This window comes from Chiloscyllium plagiosum, unplaced genomic scaffold (assembly GCF_037043375.1).
Source record: "Chiloscyllium plagiosum isolate Xiang-an unplaced genomic scaffold, Cpla_swu_hap1 HiC_scaffold_41, whole genome shotgun sequence".
Taxonomy (NCBI): Eukaryota; Metazoa; Chordata; class Chondrichthyes; order Orectolobiformes; family Hemiscylliidae; genus Chiloscyllium; species Chiloscyllium plagiosum.
Window position 1 is genome coordinate 40,001,255 of NW_028270179.1, and position 8,492 is coordinate 40,009,746.

At 43.9% G+C, this 8,492-nt stretch overlaps 1 long non-coding RNA gene across 1 annotated transcript; it reads right to left on the reverse strand.

Moving 5' to 3' along the window:
- Positions 1–252: 252 nt before the first annotated feature.
- Positions 253–8,205, reverse strand: LOC148138246 (uncharacterized). The gene is made up of 3 exons (XR_015754036.1): positions 8,095–8,205; positions 5,454–5,532; positions 253–358 (listed from the first exon to the last, which is right to left on the reverse strand). It is a non-coding gene; the product is annotated as an uncharacterized LOC148138246 (long non-coding RNA).
- Between the last annotated feature and the right edge of the window lie 287 nt (positions 8,206–8,492).

The window sequence follows — 8,492 nt, forward strand, 5'->3', positions numbered from 1 at the left end:
TTTAAAATTGTGCATGCTGCGGGTCAGATGAATGTAATCACAGATGCGTTATTAAGATTTAAATGATAGAGTTGAGATGAGATTTATCTTTATTCCATGTTATATATACAGGTACATGGGAAGATGTTAAGGTGAACACATATTAAGGTTATCTATGTCATCATAATGTGCTTAAAATGTAGAGAAAAAAATGAAGCCATCATTTCATTCACTTTTATCTTTTGTCGGGGGGAGGTTGTTCTGAAGATGTGGGTGAACTATAGTTTTGAAGAGAGTTTAAAGCGAGCAGTCACAGCACCAAGTGTTCTCAATAAGACACGATGTAACATGTGCTTCAGCTGCTGGAGTAGCTGGTTGCCTGGAAACGTCAAAAAAACAGTATCAAATTAGGCCAGTCGGTTTAAATTATATCCCAGAAACACCAAATTCCAATCAAGTTTGAATTGAGTATATTGATAATCTCAAACCTCGCTCCAATCTCAACAACCAATGACATAATCTGATGCTTTGGGATTATAAGACCAGGGAGAAATTGAACAGTTGGGAGGAGAACTTCCAAACCCCAGCGGGTAAACAGACTGCCTGAAAAAAGCTCTTGATAACGCACCTTTTTGATCAGTAACCTGTGATGTAGAAATCCCCAAGAAAAAAGACATAGGAATATCCAAATTAAAAAAATCTGCCAGGTTTCGAGATGGGAAGTGCTGTTTTGTAAATCTGAGTTGGGAGTTTCATCAGACTAGTATTATAGAAGGTAAGGTAAAAGATATGTTAGTCAGGACTTGTATTTAGTTGTGAGAAAATTATTCTCAGTTTTACTATAAGAAATAAAGTTGTTGATTTTTACTTTAAATAGTTCTTGGCCACTCGAAGTTTTGCAGATTACTGTAAGGGATAAATCCACCCTGTGTTGCTGGCTTTAAATTAAACAGTAGGATTTCCCCGTGTCGTCACACAAACCAACATGCATTTGATTTTGATTTAGAGTCATCGAGATGTACAGCATGGAAACGGACCATTCTGTCCAATCCATCCATGCAGACCACATATCACAACCTATTCTAGTCCCACCTGCCAGAAACCAGCCCATATCCCTCCAAACCCTTCCTATTCATATACCCATCCAGATGCCTCTTAAATGTTGTAATTGTACCAGACTGCACCACTTCCTCTGGCAGCCTATTCCACATACGCACCACCCTCTGTGTGATAAAGTTGTGCCATAGGTCTCTTTTATACCTTTACCATCTCACCATAAACCTATGCCCTCCAGTTCTGGACTCCCCCACCCTAATGAAGATACTTTGTCTATTTTTCCCGTCCATGCCCCTCATAATTTTGTAAACCTCTATAAGGTCATCCCTCAGCCTCTGACGCACCAGGGAAAAAGGCCCCATCCTGTTAAGCGTCTCCCTATCGCTCAAATCCTCCAACCCTGGCAACATCCTTGTAAATCTTTTCTGAACCGTTTCAAGTTTCACAACATCTTTCCGATAGGGAGGAGACCAGAATTGCACACAAAATTCCAACAGTGGTCTAACCAATGTCCTGTATAGCCGCAACATGACCTCCCAACTGCTGTACTCAATACTCTGACCGATAAAGGAAAGCATACCAAACACCTTCTTCACTGTCCTATCTATCTACGACTTCACTTTCAAGGAGCTATGAACCTGCACCTCAAGGTGTCTTTGTTCAGCAACACTCCCTCGGACCTTCCCATTAAGTGTATAAGTCCTGCTAAGATTTGCTTTCTCAATATGTAGCACCTCACATTTATCAGAATTAAACTCCATCTACCACCTCTTAGCCCATTGGCCCATCTGATCAAGATCCTCTTTTAATCTGAGATAACCATCTGTGCTGTCCACTACATCTCCAATTTTGGTGTCGTCTGCAAACTTATTAACTATACCACTTATGCTCACATCCAAATTATTTACATAAATGACAAAAGGTAGTGGACCCCAGCACTGATCCTTGTGGCACTCCACTGATAACTGGACTCCAGTCAGAACAAACAACCCTTCATCACCACCCTCTGTCTTCTACCTTTGAGCCAGTTCTGTATCTAAATGGCCAGTTCTCCCTGTATTCTGTGAGATCTTACCTTGCTCACCGGTCTCCCTTACTGAAGTCCATATAGATCACAGCTACAGCTCTGACCTCATCAATCCTCTTTGCTACTTCTTCAAAAAATTCAATCAAGTTTGTGAATTACGATTTCCCACGCACAAAGACATGTTGACTATCCCTAATCAGTCTCTGCCTTTCCAAATACATGTACATCCTGTCCCTCTGGATTCCCTCCAACAACTTTCCCACCACCGACGTCAATTTCACTCGTCTACAGTTTCCGGGCTTGCCCTTATCACCCTTCTTAAACAGAGGCACCGCGTTAGCCAACCTCAAGTCATCCGGCACCTTACCTGTGACTAGCGATGATACAAGCATCTCAGCAAGAAGCCCAGCAATCACTTCCCCAGCTTCCCACAGAGTTATAGGTCCTGGGGGGTTTTCCACCTTCATGCATTCCAAGACATCCAACACTTCCTCCTCTGTAATATGGACATTTTTCAAGATGTCGCCATCTATTTCCCTACATTCTATATCTTTCGTGTCCTTTTCCACAGTACATACAGAAGCAGAGTACTCGTTTAATATCTCCCTCATTTTCTGCGGCTCCACACAAAGGTCGCCATGCTGATATTCCACAGGGCCTATTGTCTCCCTAGATATCCATTTGTCCTTAATGCATTTGTAAAAACCATTTGGATTGTCCTTAATTGTATTTGCCAAAGCTACCTCATGTCCCCTTTTTGCCCTCGCGATTTCCCTCTTAAGTATATTCCGACTGCCTTTATCCTCATCCAAGGATTAACTCGATCTATCCTGTCTATACCTGACATATGCTTCCTTCTTTTTCTTCAACAAAGCCTCAATTTCTTTAGTCATCCATCATTCCCTTTCCCTACCAGCCTTTCCTTTCACACTAACAGGAATACACTTTCTCTGGGTTCTCGTTATCTCGTTTCTGAAGGCTTCCCATTTCCCAGTCATCCCTTTACCTGCGACCATTTGCCCCCAATCAACTTTTGAAAGTTCTTGCCTAATACCGTCGAAATTGTCCTTTCTCCAATTTAGAACTTCAACTTTTAGATCTAGTCTATCCTTTTCCAACACTATTTTAAAACTAATAGAATTATGGTCACTGGCCCCCAAGGTGCTCCCCCACTGACACTTCAGTCACTGCCCTGCCTTATTCCTCAATAGTAGGTCCCGTTTTGCACCTTCTCTAGTAGGTACATCCACATCCAGAATCAGAAATGTTTCTTGCACGCACTTAACAAATTCCTCTCCATCTAAACACTTAACACTATGGCAGTCCCAGTCTTTGTTTGAAAAGTTAAAATCCCCGACCATAACCACCATATTATTCTTACAGAATGCTGACATCTCCTTACAAATTTGTTTCTAAATTTCCCTCTGACTCTTAGGGGGTCTATAATACAATCCTAATAAGGTGATCATCTCTTTCTTATTTTTCAGTTCCACCCACATAACTTCCCTGGATGTATTTCCGGGAATATCCTCCCACATTAAAGCTGTAATGCTATCCCTTGTCAAAAAGGCCACTCCCCCTCCTCTCCTGCCTCCCTTCCTATCCTTCCTGTAGCATTTGTATCCTGGAGCATTGAACTGCCAGTCCTGTCCATCTCTGATCCTTGTTTCTGTAAGTGCTATGATATCCCAGTGCCATGTTCCAAACCATGCCCTGAGTTCATCTGCCTTCCCTGTTAAGCCCCGTCCCACCCCCCACCCCACATTGAAATAAACGCAGTTTAATTTATTAGTCCTACCTTGGCCCTGACTGTTTGACTCGATTTTGTTCTCAACTCTCCCAGTCTCAGATTGATCTCTTTCCTTTCGATTTATTACTATAGCCACATGTATCTAGGTAAAGTGAAAATACTTATTTCGATTGCAGCACAAGTCGATTCCACCTCAAACATTGCATGAGGGCAGCAGCACAGAGTGTGGAATACAGCCGCAGAGACAGTGCACAAAGAGCGAGGCCGATATTAAATTTGAGATTTCAGAGGTCTATTCAGAAGTCTAGGGCCAGCGGGGTAAGAAGCTGTTGTTGAATTTGCTGGAACGTATGTTTAAACATTTGTATCTTCTGCTGTGGTAAGAAGTTGGAAGATATCATCATCAGGATGGGCCGGGGTCTTTGATGATGTTGACTGCCTTTCTGTGTCAGCGGGAGGTACAAATTTTGTCGGAGGAATAAAGTTTGGTTTACATTATGGACTGGTCTGTATTTACAAATAAAAGACAGATCAACGCTCACTCGTCTCCCAACATGCGCGAAACGTGGCTGCGTTGATTTTATTGAGTTCATTTATACCCAATTGATAATATTGAGAAACTGATCCCATTTTAAGGGAATTTATTGAGATTGTCAGAAAGCAACCGGTTTGGGAATGATTCATCAATCAAAGAGGAAACAGAAATATGACACATCACTGACCTGAATCCTCTACCAAGCCCACAAACATTCTGTGGAATGGAGAGAGCAAGAATGTCCGTGTCTATCTCTATGTCTGACTGACTGTCTCTCTCCCTCCCTCTGTGTGTGCCTGCTTATTCTCTCTTTCCCTCAACATTTCCATCTGCCTGTATTTCGCTCACAGTCACCATTTCTCTCTCTCTCTCTGTAGCTATAAGTGCCTTACTGTCGCTCATTGTCTCCTTCACTCTGCCTCCATCCATCTCTCTTTTAGCCTCCACTGCTATTTCTCCCCATTTTCACTCCTCTCAATCGCCGGTCACGACATCTCCTTTAACAAACCCCTTCCTCTCTCTCTCTGTCCCTCTCTCTCTCTCTGTTTCTCTTTCTCTGTGACTCTAACTCGCAACTTTGCGTCGTTCTCTCCCCTTCTCAATCTGTCTCAACACTCCCATTATCTTTGTTTCTGCCTCTGACTTTCTGTCTCGATCTCTCTATCTGCCTGTCTCTCACTCTCTGCCTCACTGTCTCTGAATGCGTTCACTCCACCCAGCAACTGTCTGTAGTGAGTCAACATCATTGACTCGAGGGAAATCAGTTCATTGTTCAGAATTATGAGAACAGTTGACGTCTGCTAATATTTAGCCTTCCATTTTATTAACCTATTCATGATGTTACCGGCGATCTCCATGGGACCATCTCAGTGAGATCATGAGCTGCTCTCTGAACCTGGGCTGAATCACAGCATAAATCCCAGTGTTAGTGCAGCAACTCAGCAGCTGTAGTATGAAGCTCAATTCCATCATAAACACAGGGACACAGTCCGATAACCCAACCAGAACACGTGGATGCATATTGAATAGAATATTAATAATGACGACAACAGGATGAAATTTGCCAAGATAATAAGCAGAAATACAATAGAGTTTCTTCGACTCACCATCTCTGGGTCTCTGTGACTCTCCCCGCTGCTGGGATCCTTGAGTCTCCTGCGGGCTCTGCTGGTCGCGATAACGTGCCTAAACGTGAACGTATTGAGCAAAAGGATGAGGAGAAATGGGATGCCTGGTGTGACAATACTGTACACGAACTCGATTGCTACCCAGGACAGTGAGTTGTCAGCATACAGTCTAATCAGACAAAACCAGGGTTGGTTCACCAGATCATACTGCTCTGTCAGCACGAAATAGCAGAAAATGCTCTTTAAACGGCTCAGCAAATTCATTGGTTCCCAGAACCACAGCTGATGTTCCCTCTGTACAACATTTACTTTTCAGATTGTGGCAAGAAATGGCCTCAACTCGGTCAAAGGTGAAAGTCACGGTGAACCAGACAGAACAGTCAGTGGCTGCATAGAGCAGAACAGCATGAATGGACTCCAAGAAACGAAATTATTCTTTAAAAGTAATTGGAATGTGCCTCAATATTAGATCAAGAAGAGTTACCAATGGGTCAGTTACTGCCATGGCCACCAGGTAGCGGGTGATGCATTTAGAAAGACCGCAATTTCCCTTCTCGAGAATCACTATTGTCACAAGATTAACTGCGTGGAAATGAAACAGTTCGAATCAATAGAGATCAGGCTGGACACAAGATGATATTTTTAACTCGTTAGCAACTGGTACTTTTGAATGTGACTTTGTATATTTATTGCGACATGAGAACGATCACTCCCATGCCTGATCACACACTGGAGGCAGGAGTGGCCCTAGCAAACATCAATAGAAGACCAAAAGAGGAAGAAATGCTCGGAGTGATAATGAGCACAGATTTCCAATAAGCCAGCAACATCGACAACTGAATACAAAGTGTAGAAGTTCATGAAAAAATCGAATTTTCGTATTAGCTGGCAACAATGAAGAGAAATGTATTGAAGAAATGTATTTTAGAAAGCATTTGTCTCTTCATGTGGTATTCCGATAAATTGTTTTCATATTCCATTACTCCTCTGACTCTGCGTTCATAACGCAAATTCCTACTAATGGCAGAGATGGCGTTCTGGTCACCAAATTACAGGAAGGATGTGGACGCTTTGGAAAGGATTCAGAGATTTGCTAGGATTTTTTCCTGGTATGGAGGGAAGCTCTTATGACGAAAGGCCGAGGGGCTTGAGCCTGTTTTCGCCAGAGAGAGGAAGGTTGAAAGGTAACAAAATTGAGACATATAAGACAATCCGAGAGTTAGAGAGTGTGGACAGTGAAAATATTTCTCCTCAGATGGTGATGGCAAACCCGAGGGGACGTCGCTTTAAATTGAGGGGTCGTGGATATAGGACAGATTGCAGAGGTAGTTTCTCTACTCAGAGAGGATTTGGGGCGTGGAACACACACTGCCTGCCACAGTTTAGACTCACCAACTTTAAGGGCATTTAAGTGGTCATTGAAAATGGAATATTGTAGGACAGATGTACTTCAGATTTGTTCCATGGGATGGCGCCGAATGGTCTGTACTGCGATGTAATGCTCTGTGTTCTGCGTTCTATGTTCACTGACAGGGAAGCTCCACATAAAGGGGAAAGCAGACCCCCTTTGGTTACACAACCAGGGTCTTTTGAGATATGAAGGTTGGAACTTTATTGCTGGAACAGCACAGCAGGTCAGGCAGCATCCAGGGAACAGGAGATTCGACGTTTCGGGCACAGGCCCTTCTTCAGGAATCCTGAAGAAGGGCCTGTGCCCGAAACGTCGAATCTCCTGTTCCCTGGATGCTGCCTGACCTGCTGTGCTGTTCCAGCAATAAAGTTTCAACTTTGATCTCCAGCATCTGCAGACCTCACTTTCTCCTTTTGAGATATGAAGTCAATCAAAACTGTGTGACTATAACAGCCCCAGTTCACTCCTGTCTCTCTCTCTCTCTCTCTCTCTTACATTATCCACCACAAAATAGTTCAAAACTGACCAATCTAGCTAGGAATGGGAGGGTCCCTGAGCGAAGTGACAGTGTGGATTGTCTCCAGGCAGCTGTCTCACTCTGCTCTCCGAGTGAGGTTAGAGAGTGGGAAACAATGTTTCATAGATGAGGGAGGGCATGTTTTGTCGATATCATCATCACATTGCTCACCCAGAAACACAGGCAATGCTCCGGGAACCGGGAGGGCCATCAAGAAACATCTCGGAAAAACGGGTCGCCCTTTGAAGACAGAGATGAGGAGGAATTCCTTCTGTCCGAGGGGATTGAATCTGTGCAATTCTTTACCAGCGAGGGGTGTTGCGACTGGGTCATTTTAGTGTTGGCAAAGTTGAGAAAGGGAAAGAGATCTTTAATCAGGAGGAGAAATCAGGGACAATGAAGGAAGGTGGGGTTGAGAACGAATGGAATCAACCGCGGTCTCATGAAAAGGGAGAGGGGTTTCAATGAATTGGCTGCCTCCTGCTCCTCCATCTAACTGCTTCATAACTGAACACACTCGCCTGGCCATTTGCACTTAGAGGTGAGATTGTCTGGATCCTGCTCAGTCATGAGAAAGGCAGGGGTGCTGGGCTGCCTCAAATTCGGGTTACACAGCAAGCCCCTCCACAGAGCAGAGCTCGGCAGAGTCAGACACGGGCACGGGTCTGTAACACACCAGCGAAGTTACTTACCAGCCACAGCAGCGAGGAGCACGTTGTACATCCATTGGAGGACATGGCACAATTGATTTTGGTGTTTCAACGCTTACTTCCCCTGTTTTCTCTCTGCAGCAGAAGAGTCGCTGTTCTCAAATTCCAAACCTCTTTCTCTGTTCCCTCTCCGGAGCCTGAGCGTGTCGGAGGTGATATTTCCCCTCACAGTGTGGGGTCACATGCCGAAATGTGCCTTTATCTGTTGACTGATGCTGAAAAGTAAATATTGCACTGAGACACTGACGGCTGTGTTTCTGAGGACAGAGGCTGTACTGGGCTGTTTAAAGTCAGAAGTCACATGACACCAGTTTATAATCCGAAAGGTTTACATAGAAGAATACAGCGCAGTACAGGCCCTTCGGCCCTCGATGTTGCGC